The following is a 15,945-nucleotide window of genomic DNA, read 5'->3' as shown; positions in this document are numbered from 1 at the left end:
AATAAAATCTACTTAAAAAAATTTAAAATAATATTTCATAAAACACTTACATTACCAATAAACTATAATTTAAAAAATCAATTCTATAAAATATACTAAGACAAAAATACAATAAAATTATTTATTTAAATAATTAAATAAACAAAAAATAAATATAATAAAATAAATAATCAAGATATCCTGATTTGCACAGAAAAATTTTCAGTGTAAATGAAACACTTTACTAATAAGTTATATCTTGAAACTCTTCCTAGATACACTTTCCAGTACATCTACTATGTTACGACTTATCTCATCTAAATTGGGCTACTTTAAAATAAAATAGAATAATCAATAATGAGAGCGACGGGCGATGTGTACACATCTCAGAGCCAATATCAGTTAAATTAAATAAATTAAATTACTATCAAATCCACCTTCATTAACAGTATTTCACTATCAAATCCGTTATAAACAAAAATCTATTGTAACCCACCTCCTCTTAACTATAAGCTGCACCTTGACCTGAAATATTTTATAATTATAAATCTTGAGAATTATAACTCTAAAAAGATTCTCTGATAACGGAGATATACAAACAAATAAATTAAGTAGAGTAAATCGTGTATTATCAATCATGGGGTAGGTTCCTCTGAATGGAATGAGATACCGCCAAATTCTTTGGGTTTAAAGACCTTAACTAATAGTACCCTGGTAAATATAATTAACATTTAAAATAATAGGGTATCTAATCCTAGTTTATTATTAAATTTCACAGATTCATAAAAAGGGCCACAAATAAATTTTAACATTTCACCTTACAAATTTATATTTCAACCCTAATAATATAAACAACTGTTTTAACCAATAATATTCACTTGTATCAAGCAGATTGCGACCTCGATGTTGGATTAAGAAAAATTTTGGGTGCAGGAGCCCAATGATTAGGTCTGTTCGACCTTTAAATTCTTACATGATCTGAGTTCAGACCGGCGTGAGCCAGGTCAGTTTCTATCCTAAGATTGTTAATCCATATTAGTACGAAAGGACCATATGGTTAAAATATTTTTTGTTGTATTGATTAATATTAATTTATTTACTATTTTGACAGATTAATGTGTTGAATTTAGAATTCATTTATGTAGATTTTGCTACAAATAGTATTGATACTTTATGATTTATTTATATTTATTTTGAATTTTCTTTTATTGGTTATTTGTGTTTTAATTAGTGTTGCTTTTTTAACTTTATTAGAGCGTAAGGTTTTAGGTTATATTCAGATTCAAAAAGGGTCCAAATAAGGTAGGTTTTGTTGGAATTCCTCAGCCATTTAGAGATGCTATTAAGTTAATTTGTAAGGAGCAGCCAATTCCTATTATATCTAATTACCTACTTTATTATTTTTCCCCTGTTTTTAATTTAATGATTTCTTTAGCCGTTTGAGTAATTTTTCCTTATTTAACTTATATGTGTTCTTTTTCTTATGGATTTTTATTTTTTTTATGTTGTACTAGATTAGGTGTTTATACTGTTATAATTGCTGGTTGATCTTCTAATTCAAATTATTCATTATTAGGTTCTCTTCGTTCTGTTGCTCAAACAATTTCTTATGAAGTTAGTTTAGCTTTAATTTTATTGTCTTTAATTATTTTAATTGGTAGTTTTAATATGTTTGATTTTATAAACTATCAGCTTTATTGTTGATTTATTATTATTTCTTTTCCTTTAGCTTTAGCTTGTTTTGCTTCTTGCTTAGCTGAAACTAATCGTACTCCTTTTGATTTTGCTGAAGGGGAATCTGAGTTAGTTTCAGGATTTAATATTGAGTATGGTGCGGGTGGTTTTACTTTAATTTTTTTAGCTGAATATACTAGAATTGTCTTCATAAGAATGTTATTGGCTTTCATTTTTTTGGGCGGTGATTTTTATTCTTCTATATTTTTTATTAAGCTTGCTATTATATCTTTTGGTTTTATTTGGGTTCGTGGAACATTACCACGGTTCCGTTATGATAAATTAATGTACTTAGCTTGAAAAAGTTTTTTACCTTTATCTTTGAATATTTTTATTTTCTTAGTTGGTTTAAAGATTTTATTTATCTCATTTGTTTAGTGAAATTTTTTGAGAAAAGTTTATAGAAGAGTTAAACTTCTAATTTTATGTTTTCAAAACATATGCTTTTCCTAAGCTAATTAACTTTATTCCTTAATTAATTTATCTCATGCGTTTGCGACATGGACATTAATTAAGAAATATGTGAAGTAAATAATTGTTAAGATTTGACCTGTTATAATATAAGGTTCTTCAACAGGTCATTTACCAATTCACGTTAGTAAGCATACAACAACTACTATAATTCAGAATAAAATTTGATTAATAGGGTAAAATTGAATGCCTCGGAATGGTGTTTTATTATAAAATGGTAAAATTATTAAGATTCTAATTGATAAAAATAATGCAATAACACCTCCTAACTTATTAGGGATAGATCGTAGAATTGCATATGCAAATAGGAAATATCATTCTGGTTGAATGTGAACTGGTGTTACTAATGGGTTGGCAGGTACAAAGTTATCTGGATCTCCTAATAGGTAAGGATTAATTAAACATAGTATAATTAATAATGATGTTATTATTACAAATGTAATAGAATCCTTAAAGGTAAAGTATGGATGGAATGGAATTTTTTTCAATATCTCCATTTAGTCCAAGAGGATTATTAGATCCTGTTTGGTGATGAAAAAATAAATGAATTGCTGCTATAGCAGCAATAATAAATGGTAATACAAAATGGAATGTGAAGAATCGATTTAATGTTGCATTATCAACAGCGAATCCTCCTCATACTCATTGGACTAAATCTGTTCCTAAGTATGGGATTGCTGATAATAAATTAGTAATTACTGTTGCACCTCAAAAAGATATTTGGCCTCAGGGTAAGACATATCCTATAAATGCAGTTGCTATAACTAAAATAAAATCACTGTACCAATTATTCAGGTATGTATATATATATAAGATCCATAGTAAATTCCCCGTCCTACATGTAAGTAAATACAAATAAAAAAATATAGATGCTCCATTTGCGTGTAAGGTTCGGATAATTCAACCATTATTTACGTCTCGGCAGATGTGTACTACACTACTGAATGCTATTTCAATATTTGATGTATAATGTATAGCTAAAAATAGTCCAGTTACGATTTGAATTACCAAACATAACCCTAATAGGGATCCAAAATTTCATCAAAATGAAATTTTTGTTGGGGCAGGTAAGTCAATTAAAGAGTTATTAATAATTTTAATTAAAGGATGTCTTAATCGTAAGGGTTTATTCATTAGTAATTATCTTATTTTTACGAATAGGTCCCTGATTAATATTGGTGATTTTAACAACTGCTAGTAGTGCTAAAAATAAATAAATTATTATTATTATTGTAATAATGAATGTTGGTCTATTATATAATTTTTCTAAAGATATTGTTATTTCTTGATAATTGATTGAATTATCAATATTTATAGTTTCGGTGTTTTTGAAAAAGTCTATAAATATAGATATCTAGAATAATTAATATTAATATGATAAATACTCACATTATTAATGTAATAAGTATAGTGATTGATTTAGGCTGAAATATTTCGTTTGATGCAATTCTTGTAATGTAAATAAATAATACTAGTATACCACCAAGAAATGTTAAAAATAAAATATATGATAATCAATATCTTTCTATTATTGTTCCTGTTATTAATCCAACTAGGAAGGTTTGAAGGATAATAAAAAGCATTATTGATATTGGGTGTCTTAATTTAATAAAATTAATATTTATTACATTTGATAATGATATAATTATTATTTTGATCATTTCAGGGGTTAGTTTATTTAAAATGCCGGTTTTGGGGACCGATGTTGGAAGCTTTTCCACCTCTGAAGTTTTAAAAAGTGGGGGCTGGACTTATTTCCGGTTTACAAGACCGGCGTTATTTTTAAACTATTAAAACTAATGTTTATATTCTCTATTTTTACTTCTTTATTGATTTATTTTGCTGGTGTTTATGTTTTTTCTTCTAAACGTAAACATTTATTAATGGTTCTTTTGAGATTAGAATATATTGTTCTTTCTTTATTTATGTTAGTTATTGTTTTTCTTATTGAGTTTGATTATGATTATTTTTTTTCCTGTTATTTTTTTAGTTTTTTCTGTTTGTGAGGGTGCTTTAGGTCTTTCTATTTTAGTTTCAATAATTCGTTCTCATGGTAATGATTTTTTTAATTCTTTTGGTTTATCTTTATGTTAAAGTATTTATTTATAACTATTTTTTTGATCCCTCTTTGTTTATTAAATAATTGTTGATGGTTGGTTCATTATCTGTCTCGCGTGTGTGTTTTGTTTTTATAATTTGTGTTTATTCATATGCTGATTTGAATATAATTAGATATTATTTTGGTATTGATTATTTTTCTTTTAGTTTAATTTTACTTAGTTTTTGGATTTGTTCTTTAATAATCACTGCTAGAGGTTCAGTTTATTTAAGTTCATATCATTCTAATTTTTTTGTTTTTATGGTTTTGATTTTAATAATTATGCTTTATTGTTCATTTGCTAGATTAAGTCTTCTTTCTTTTTATATTTTTTTTGAGGCTAGATTAGTTCCTACTTTACTTTTAATTTTGGGTTGGGGTTATCAACCTGAGCGTTTGCAGGCTGGTGTTTATTTAATTTTTTATACTTTGGTTGCTAGATTACCTTTATTATTAGTTTTATTTAAGGTTTATGATTTTTCTAATACTTTATATTTTCCTTTATTGGTTGATTTTGGTTCTTATTATTTTATGTTTTATGTATTTATAATTTTGGCTTTTTTAGTTAAGATACCTATGTTTTTGGTTCATTTATGACTTCCTAAGGCTCATGTAGAGGCCCCTATTTCAGGTAGAATAATTCTTGCTGGTGTTTTATTAAAGTTAGGTGGTTATGGTATTTTTCGTGTTATAAAGGTTATTTCTTATTTGGGTTTAAAGTTTAATTATTTTTGATTGTCTTTAGGTTTATCTGGGGGTGTTATTGTAAGATTTATTTGTTTTCGTCAGGTTGATTTAAAGTCTTTAATTGCATATTCTTCTGTTGCTCATATAAGAATGGTTATTGGTGGATTGATGACTATGAATTGATGAGGTTGTGTAGGTTCTCTTTCTCTAATGGTTGGTCATGGTTTATGTTCTTCTGGTTTATTTTGTTTATCTAATATTATTTATGAACATTTAGGTAGACGAAGATTATTAATTAACAAGGGTATAATTAATTTGATGCCAGGAATGGCTTTATGATGATTTCTTTTAAGATCATCAAATATGGCTGCTCCTCCTTCTTTAAATTTGGTAGGTGAAATTAGATTATTAAATAGAATTATATCTTGATCTTCTTTTAGATTCTTTGCTTTGATTTTTTTATCTTTTTTTAGAGCTGTTTATACTTTGTATATATATTCTTATTCTCAGCATGGGAATTATTATTCTGGTGTTTATACTTGTTCTCTTGGTTATTTTCGTGAATATCATCTTTTACTTTTACATTGATTGCCTTTAAATATTCTCTGTTTTAAGGGTGAATATTTCTTTGTTTAGTTTGCTTAAGTATTTTAATTAAAAATATTGTATTGTGGAATCAATGATATGAAGTTTTTCATCTTAGGCCGTGAATTTATTTTCTATTTGTTCTTTGAGTTTTTTTTCTTTGTTTATTTCGAGAACTATAATTTTTATTTTAGGTATTTATTATTTAATAATTGATTATAGAGTTTTTGTTGAGTGAGAGCTTTTCAATTTAAATGGTTCTATAGTTGTTATAACTTTAATTTTGGATTGAATATCTCTTATTTTTATATCTTTTGTTATATATATTTCTTCTTTGGTTATTTATTATAGAGAGGATTATATATCTGGTGAAAAGAATATAAATCGTTTTATTATTATTGTTTTAATATTTATTCTTTCTATAGGTTTTTTATTTATTAGTCCTAATTTAATTAGAATTTTATTAGGTTGAGATGGTTTAGGTTTAGTTTCTTATTGTTTAGTTATTTATTATCAAAATGTAAAATCTTATAGTGCTGGTATATTAACTGCACATTCTAATCGTATTGGTGATGTTGCTATTTTAATTTCTATTGCATGAATGTTAAATTTTGGTGGTTGAAATTATATTTATTATTATGATTTTATTTCTAATTCTTTTGAAATAAAGCTCATTACTATATTAATTGTTTTAGCAGCTATAACTAAGAGAGCTCAGATTCCTTTCTCTTCATGACTTCCTGCTGCTATAGCAGCTCCTACTCCTGTTTCTGCTTTAGTTCATTCTTCTACTCTTGTTACTGCTGGTGTTTATTTATTAATTCGTTTTAGACCAATATTGGATACTTATAATTGTGGTTGATTTTTACTTTTAATTGGTTGTATAACTATATTTATGGCTGGATTGGGCGCTAATTTTGAGTTTGATTTAAAGAAGATTATTGCTCTTTCTACTTTAAGACAACTTGGTTTAATAATAAGAATTTTGGCTATAGGTTATCCAAAGCTTGCATTTTTTCATTTATTGGCTCATGCTTTATTTAAGGCATTATTATTTATATGTGCAGGTTCAATAATTCATAATTTGAAGGATTCTCAGGATATTCGTTTTATAGGATCAATTGTTAATTTCATACCTTTAACTTCAGTTTGTTTTAATGTTTCTAGTTTATCTTTGTGTGGAATACCTTTTTTAGCGGGATTTTATTCAAAGGATTTAATTCTTGAGATGGTTTGTTTAAGATGAATTAATTGTTTAATTTTTTTTCTTTATTTTTTTTCTACTGGTTTAACTGCTTCTTATTCTTTTCGTTTGTTTTATTATTCAATATCTGGTGATAATAATTTTTATTCTAGATTTTCTTTTGATGATAAGGGTTATTATATTTCATTTGGAATAATTGGTCTATTGTTTGTTGCTGTTTTTGGTGGTAGTCTTTTATCTTGATTAATTTTTCCTATTCCTCATGTGATTGCTTTACCTTATTATTTAAAGTTTTTAACTATTACAGTTGTTATTTTAGGTGCTTATTTAGGTTATCTTATTTCTAATTTTGATTTTTCTCATAATTTATTTTCTTTAAGTATACTTTCTTTTGTTAGATTTGCTGGTTCTATATGATTTATACCTTTTCTTTCAACTAAGTTTATTAGATATATTCCTTTAAAAATAGGTTATTATTCATCTAAGTCATTTGATTATGGTTGAGGTGAATTACTTGGTGGTCAAGGTCTATATAGATTATTTATTTATTTAATTGGTTATATTCAAGGTTGATATGATTCTAATTTCAAGATTTATCTTTTAACTTTTATTTTTTGAATATTTATTTTGGTAATATTGTTTTTCGTTTACTTAAATAGCTTATAATTAGAGCGTGACACTGAAGATGTTAAGGAAGTATTTTTACTTTTAAGTATTTATAAATATAGATATATTATTTTTACAGTGAAAATGTAATGTTTTATTTAAACTATATAAATTTTAGAAATGTTAACGGAGTTTAACCGCTAATATAAAAAGTTAGCAGCTTTCATATTGGCTTTACATTTCCTTAATTGGAACTATTATAGTTCAATTATATTATTAACAGTAATACGCCTCTTTTAGGCTTCAATTAATAAGAATAAGGGTAGTACATACCAATCTTCCAGGTCGAAACTGACTGCAATATTTCGCTTCTTATTCTATTTAAGGTTGATTGATAATATCAATACTTTTTGAATGCAACCCAAATGTTATATTTAACTACAACCCTTTATTCTGCTCATTGTAATGCTCCTTTTTTTCATTCATGGTATAGTCCTCCTAATAGAACTAGAATAAAAAATATTGTTGATACTGTTCAGATTATAATGTCTGAAGTTTTAAAAATAATTACAATTGGTAGAATTAGTGCAATTTCTACATCAAAAATTAAAAAGATTATGCGATTAGGAAGAATCGTATTGAGAATGGTATTCGTGCTGATCTTTTTGGATCAAACCCACATTCAAATGGTGATCTTTTTTCTCGATCATTAATTAATTTTTTTGATAGTGTTGTTGCCAGGATTATAACAATTATTGGAATAATAAATCTAATGAAAACTCTTGTTGATAGAATTAGAATTGTTTTTCTTGATTTATATCAAGCTTTCTGATTGGAAGTCAAATGTACTATTTATACTAGAAAAACAATTATCTACCTCATCAATAAATAGAGATATATAAGAATAATCATACTATGTCTACGAAGTGTCAGTATCATGCTGCTGCTTCAAATCCAAAGTGATGTCTTGGTGAAAATCGATTTATTGAGTGTCGAAGTAGACATGTTGATAAAAAGATTGTTCCAATAATTACGTGTAAACCATGGAATCCTGTTGCAACAAAGAATGTTGATCCATAAACTGCATCTGCAATGGTAAAAGGTGCTTCTCAATATTCATATGCTTGAAGTATTGTAAAGTATAGTCCTAATAACACTGTGAAGAATAATCCTTGTAGTGCTTGAGTATGATTAGATTCCATTAAACTATGATGTGCTCATGTTACTGTTACTCCTGATGCTAAAAGAATAGCTGTATTAAGTAATGGAATTTGTATAGGGTTAAAGGGTTGAATTCCTATTGGAGGTCATAGTATTCCTAGTTCAATTGTTGGTGCTAATCTTCTTCTAAACAATGCTCAAAAAAAAGAAACGAAAAATAATACCTCTGATGCAATAAATAAAATTATTCCTCATCGTAATCCAATTGATACAAATCCTGTATGTAATCCTTGATATGTTCCTTCTCGTACTACATCTCGTCATCATTGAATTATAGTTAGTAGGGTAATTCCAAATCCAATTATGAATAAGTTAATATTAAATAGGTGGAATCATTTTGCTAGTCCTGATACTAGGACTATTGCTCCAATTGCTCCTGTTAATGGTCAAGGTCTATAGTCTACTAAGTGGAATGGGTGGTTTGAGTGAGTTGTTAACATAGGTTTAATATACTTCTCTAGAATATAGAGTTCTTAGAATTGAGAAAACATAGGCTTGAATTATTGCTACTGCTGATTCTAGAATTAATAGAAGTATTTGTCCAATAATTAGTAATGAGATTAAGTTTATTGCTATAGATGGTCCTGTGTTTCCTAATAAGGTTAATAATAAGTGTCCTGCAATTATATTTGCTGCCAACCGTACTGCTAATGTACCTGGTCGAATAACATTACTAATTGTTTCAATTAGTACTATAATTGATATTAATGCAGGCGGTGTACCTTGTGGTACAAGGTGTGTAAATATATGATTAGTATGGTTAATTCATCCAAATAATATAAATCTTAGCCATATAGGTAGGGCAATTGCAAATGTTAATGCTAAATGTCTTGTTCTAGTAAAAATATAAGGGAATAATCCTATGAAATTGTTAAATAATATTATAATAAAAATTGAGATGAAAATGAATGTTGTTCCATTAAATGATTTTGGTCCAAGAAGTGTTTTAAATTCATTATGTAAGGTTAAATTTAGTTTATTTCAGATAATGTTAATTCGTGATGGTGTAAGTCAAAATAGTGATGGGATTAATAATAGTCCTAGAAATGTTCTAGTTCAATTTAATGATAAATTAAAGATGTTAGTTGATGGGTCAAATGTTGAGAATAGATTTGTTATCATTTTCAATTTAAGTTTTTTATTTCAATTGTTCCTTTTTCTGCTCTTTTAATAAGGTTAGGTTTAAATGAGAAGAAGTTTATTTGATTAAACAAGATTAATGTAGCTGAAAATATAATGAATAGTGAGAATCATATAAGAGGGGATATTTGAGGGATTTGGATATAATTTCCCCATCAGAAGTAGTCGTTAATTTACTATTATTTGGTTTAAGAGACCATTACTTACTTTCAGTCATCTGATGAATTTCAAGGTGTACTAATTTTTTTTAGTTACTTTAGATTGACACTCTAATGTTATTTATTTTAACTAACTCCTTAAATTATCTTAGATAATCACTTAATAAATAAATTTACTGAAGTTCTTTCAATTACAATTGGTATAAATCTGTGGTTTGCTCCACAGATTTCTGAGCATTGTCCAAAGAATAATCCAGGTCGATTTATTGTGAATGTTCCTTGATTTAACCGACCTGGCGTTGCATCAATTTTAACCCCTAATGCAGGAACTGCTCATGAGTGTAGAACATCTGATGCTCTTGTTAATACTCGTACTTCTGTATTTATTGGTAGGATTGTTCGGTTATCTACATCTAGTAGTCGGAATCCATCATTTTCTAGGTCTTGTTCTGGTGTTATATAAGTGTCAAATTCTACGTCTATGAAGTCTGAATATTCATATCTTCAATATCATTGTCGTCCAATGGTTTTAATTGTAATTATTGCATCTACTGAATCATCAAGTAAATATAATAGTCGTAATGATGGAAGGGCAATAAAAATTAATGTAATTGCTGGTAAAGCTGTTCAGATTGTTTCAATTAAATGTCCATGAAGTATATTACGGTTAGTATAGGCAATAAATAATATATAACTTAGGGCATAACCTACAATTACTGTAATTAATAATAATACGACCATAGTATGATCATGAAAGAATGATAATTGCTCCATTAATGGTGAAGCTCCATCTTGAAGAGATAAATTTGATCATGTTGCCATTAATAAATGTTTTCTAATAAAAGGTCAAACCTTTATTTGTAGAGCTTAAATCTACTGCACTAATCTGCCATATTAGAATCTAGAGATTAATGGTAATTCTGAGTAACTATGTTCTGCAGGAGGGTTATTTTGTAGTCATTCTGTTGATCTTCTTATGTTAGCTCTAAATATAATTGCTCGGTTTGTAATCATTCTTTCTCATATAATTACAATGAATATAATGATTCCTACAATAGAAATTGTAGACCCAATTCTTGATACTACGTTTCATGATGTATATGCGTCTGGGTAGTCAGAGTATCGTCGAGGTATTCCTGCTAATCCTAGGAAGTGTTGAGGAAAGAATGTTAAATTTACTCCAATGAATATAATTGTAAATTGGATTTTTAATCATGTATTATTTATAGTTAATCCTGTAAATAGTGGATATCATTGAATGACACCTCCTATAATTGCAAATACTGCTCCTATAGATAATACATAATGAAAGTGGGCTACTACATAATATGTATCATGTAATACAATATCAAGTGATGAATTTGCTAATACTAATCCTGTTAATCCAACAATTGTAAATAGGAAAATAAATCCTAGAGCTCATAATAATGGTGGATTGAACTTGAATTTAGTTCCATATAATGTAGCTAATCATCTAAATACCTTAATTCCTGTAGGTACAGCAATAATTATTGTTGCTGATGTAAAATATGCTCGTGTGTCAACATCCATTCCTACTGTAAATATATGATGTGCTCATACAATAAATCCTATTAGTCCAATTGATAGTATAGCATAAATTATACCTAATGTTCCAAATGATTCAATTTTTCCTCTTTCTTGACATACAATATGTGAAATAATTCCGAACCCCGGTAGAATTAAAATATAAACTTCTGGGTGTCCAAAGAATCAAAATAGATGTTGATATAGAATTGGGTCACCCCCTCCTGCAGGGTCAAAGAATGATGTATTTAAATTTCGATCTGTTAATAATATAGTAATAGCTCCTGCTAAAACTGGAAGTGAAAGAAAGAGAAGTAATGCTGTAATAGCTACAGATCATACAAATAAAGGTGTTTGATCTAAAGTTATACTTTCTGATCGTATATTAATTGCTGTTGTAATGAAATTCACTGCACCAAGAATAGATGATACACCTGTTAAGTGCAGTGAAAAAATAGCTAGATCTACAGATGCACCCCCGTGTGCAATAGCTCCTGCTAGAGGAGGGTAAACTGTTCATCCTGTACCAGCACCATTATCTACTATAGAAGATGTAAGAAGAAGGGTTAGTGAAGGTGGTAGTAATCAAAAACTTATATTATTTATTCGTGGAAATGCTATATCTGGTGCACCAATTATTAGTGGAACAAGTCAATTACCAAATCCACCAATTATAATAGGTATTACTATAAAGAAAATTATTACGAACGCGTGAGCTGTAATAATAACATTATAAATCTGGTCATCCCCAATTAGAGATCCGGGTTGGCCAAGTTCAGCACGAATAAGTATTCTTATTGATGTTCCTACTATTCCTGCTCATGCTCCAAATATGAAGTATAAAGTACCAATGTCCTTATGGTTTGTTGAGAATAATCATTTTTGCGGTAAGATGGCTGAATTTTAGGTGGTAGACTGTAAATCTACTTATGAGATGTTTTCTCTCTTATCATATTTAGGTCTTATATTCAATTATGATTCTAGACTGCAATTCTAGAGGTGTAAAATTTTACTAAGGCCTAAAAGATTATTCTTTTAATTATAACTTTGAAGGTTATTAGTTTGATTAACTTAAGTCCTTAGTATAATGAAATTAAGGTTGATGTTGAAATCAATCCTATTGTTGAAATTATTACTGTTATAGGAAGAATGATTCTTGATTTTTGGGACTTTATCTTTATAGATCGCGAATTTTCTGTGTATGATATAATTAGAGCTGAGAATCTAATACGTATATAGTAGTAGAGTGTAATTGTAGTTAATACAACTATAATAGTTATAATAGTTGTTATATTGTTTTCTATTAATGATTGTATTACAATTCATTTTGGTAAGAATCCAAGGAATGGTGGTAGTCCACCTAAAGATAATAAAGATAAGAATATTATTAATTTAATTTCGGTTTTTATATTTCTGGCTGAATAAATTTGATTTATGAAAAATAAATTTATTTGCTTAAATAATAAAACTATAATTAATCTTAATAGTGAGTAAATAATGAAGTATAGTTCTCAGATGTTTTCTCTGACTGTTAATGATCTAATTATTCAATAGATGTCTGATTGATGAATATGCTAAAAGTTGTCGTAAGGATGTTTGATTTAAACCTCCTATTGCCCCAATAATAATTCTTAAGATAATAATTGTTCAAATAAAAGTTCTTAATTGAAAACAATAAGATAAGACCATTATTGGGGCGATTTTTTGTCATGTTATTAATGTTAAACAATTATTTCATCTTGATGCTCCTATAACTTCTGGAAATCAGAAATGGAAAGGTGCAGCTCCAATCTTTAATAATATTCTAGATCTAATTATTGTTGATGGGATAAATTCTGTTTCCCATCCCATTGGATATATTATTTGAATCAGCAAAATTGGAAATAATAATATTGTCGATGCTATTGCTTGGACAATAAAATATTTAATTGATGATTCATTTATTATTATATTTTTATTTCTTGTTAGGAGCGGAATAAATGAAAGTAAGTTGATCTCAAGTCCTATTCAAACCCCAAATCAGGAATTTGATGAAATGGACAGGATCGTTCCTATCATTAATGTTGATAGGAAGAGAAGTTTTGTAGAGTTGTTGGTCATTAAAAAGGAGAGGATTGATACCTCTATAAATGGGGTATGAACCCATTAGCTTGTTTAGCTTACCTTTTTACATTAAGGTGTATGATGCACGTTAGTTTTTGATACTAAAGGAGGTAGTTTCATTCTATCTTATGTAATTTTAATGAAGGTAATTTTATTTACTTTATTTACCCTATCAAGGTAACCCTTTAATCAGGCACTTCATTTATTTAATATATAAATCGAAAGTTTTTTTTTGAAATTCTTTTATGTATTATTTTGTTTAATTAGAATTAATTTATCCTGCTCATTTTATTTTTATATATATATATATATATAATAAATAATTTATATTAATATATTTCATTTAATTGAAATTAAAGTATTATAAGTTCATCTTACCATTATCAATTGATTATTTTAATGCAATTATTTACCTAGGATTATAGCTACTTATGTTTTTAGCTTAAAATAGGTTATTATAATATAATATATATAATAATATGTAATTTAATATTTAATATTATTATAATTGGATATAATAAATAAAATTATTAATTTAAATATAAAATATTATAATTAATATAAATAATTATATAAATTATTATAATATAATTATGTAAATTATCTATAATTAGATTATTTAACTAATATATATGAAAGTTAACTTAATATAAAAAAAAGAATTCATATTAATAACATATTATATTAAATTACATAATTGTATAAAATATATTTATTATATTATTTAATCTTTATTTATTTATTAGTGAAAAGAAAGATTAAATAAGAAAGAATATAATACATTTATTGCTATACATGTTCCATATTAATCTTTAATTATATATAATAGAGAAGTTGTTGTGGTCATACATAGGGGCGTTTCTTTTTTTTTTGTTAATGTTTGTGGTTTTTTTCTTTTTTTTTCTTTAAATATTTGAATCTTTTATTATTTCCTGAATTAATAGATTTAAAATTTTCTTATTTTTTATTTTTAAAAGTTTTATTCTTGCTTGTTTATTCACTTTTTCTTTGTATTATATGTAAGTTTTGTTAGACTAAATGTTCTTTTTGCAGTAATTTGATTTAATTATCAAGTGATTTTGGATTTAGCAATTGATTTAGTATCAGCATAATTCGTGCCAGCAGCCGCGGTTATACGATTGATACAAGTGAATATTATTGGTTAAAACAGTTGTTTATATTATTAGGGTTGAAATATAAATTTGTAAGGTGAAATGTTAAAATTTATTTGTGGCCCTTTTTATGAATCTGTGAAATTTAAATAATAAACTAGGATTAGATACCCTATTATTTTAAATGTTAATTATATTTACCAGGGTACTATTAGTTAAGGTCTTTAAACCCAAAGAATTTGGCGGTATCTCATTCCATTCAGAGGAACCTACCCCATGATTGATAATACACGATTTACTCTACTTAATTTATTTGTTTGTATATCTCCGTTATCAGAGAATCTTTTTAGAGTTATAATTCTCAAGATTTATAATTATAAGATATTTCAGGTCAAGGTGCAGCTTATAGTTAAGAGGAGGTGGGTTACAATAGATTTTTGTTTATAACGGATTTGATAGTGAAATACTGTTAATGAAGGTGGATTTGATAGTAATTTAATTTATTTAATTTAACTGATATTGGCTCTGAGATGTGTACACATCGCCCGTCGCTCTCATTATTGATTATTCTATTTTATTTTAAAGTAGCTTCAATTTAGATGAGATAAGTCGTAACATAGTAGATGTACTGGAAAGTGTATCTAGGAAGAGTTTCAAGATATAACTTATTAGTAAAGTGTTTCATTTACACTGAAAATTTTTCTGTGCAAATCAGATATCTTGATTATTTATTTTATTATATTTATTTTTTGTTTATTTAATTTTTTAATATAAATAATTTTATTGTATTTTTGTCTTAGTATATTTTATAGAATTGATTTTTTAAATTATAGTTTATTGGTAATGTAAGTGTTTTATGAAATATTATTTTAAATTTTTTTAAGTAGATTTTATTTATTGTACCTTTTGTATCAGGGTTTATCAAAATTTTAGTATTTATTTTACTTGTCTCGATTTGGGTTGATTTATAAATAATTTATAGTTAATGTATCATAATTATTATTAAAATATTTATAGAAATGAGATGTTAATCGTTTCCCAAGAATCTAGTCTCTTAAGAAAAAATTTAATTTTTTAAAGTTATTTGTTTTTATTTAATTTTTTAAGTAAAAATATTAACTTATTTATTCTTTAAGGGATAAGCTTTGAAGTTAATAACCTATAATTTATTTTATAGAAATATAATAGTAAGCTTTAAACCAGATATCTTTAAGATTACGTTTTAGTTCATTATTTTTTATTTTGATTTTATAAATATTTTAGGTTTTTTATTAAGATTATTAATTTAATTTTAAAATTTTT

The 15,945-nt window shown here is 26.5% G+C and overlaps 1 protein-coding gene, 3 long non-coding RNA genes and 1 pseudogene across 6 annotated transcripts in view; 3 read left to right on the top strand and 2 right to left on the bottom strand.

Annotated features, from left to right (window-relative positions):
* The window catches only part of LOC126306435 (uncharacterized), a 212,163-nt gene that overhangs the window by 21,955 nt on the left and 174,263 nt on the right, over positions 1–15,945 (top strand). The window lies entirely within an intron of this gene.
* The window catches only part of LOC126306420 (NADH-ubiquinone oxidoreductase chain 5-like), a 211,580-nt gene that overhangs the window by 35,940 nt on the left and 159,695 nt on the right, over positions 1–15,945 (bottom strand). The window lies entirely within an intron of this gene.
* The window catches only part of LOC126306433 (uncharacterized), a 153,718-nt gene that overhangs the window by 1,152 nt on the left and 136,621 nt on the right, over positions 1–15,945 (bottom strand). The gene's annotated exons all lie outside the window — the stretch shown is intronic.
* LOC126306437 (uncharacterized) overlaps positions 1–15,945 on the top strand; it is a 92,705-nt gene that overhangs the window by 1,021 nt on the left and 75,739 nt on the right. The gene's annotated exons all lie outside the window — the stretch shown is intronic.
* Positions 5,924–7,320, top strand: LOC126306410 (NADH-ubiquinone oxidoreductase chain 5-like; annotated as a pseudogene).

Source organism: Schistocerca gregaria, unplaced genomic scaffold, assembly GCF_023897955.1.
Source record: "Schistocerca gregaria isolate iqSchGreg1 unplaced genomic scaffold, iqSchGreg1.2 ptg000333l, whole genome shotgun sequence".
Classification (NCBI taxonomy): Eukaryota; Metazoa; Arthropoda; class Insecta; order Orthoptera; family Acrididae; genus Schistocerca; species Schistocerca gregaria.
The sequence above is the reverse complement of the archived record's forward strand: the minus strand, read 5'-3'. Positions and strand labels throughout refer to the sequence as shown.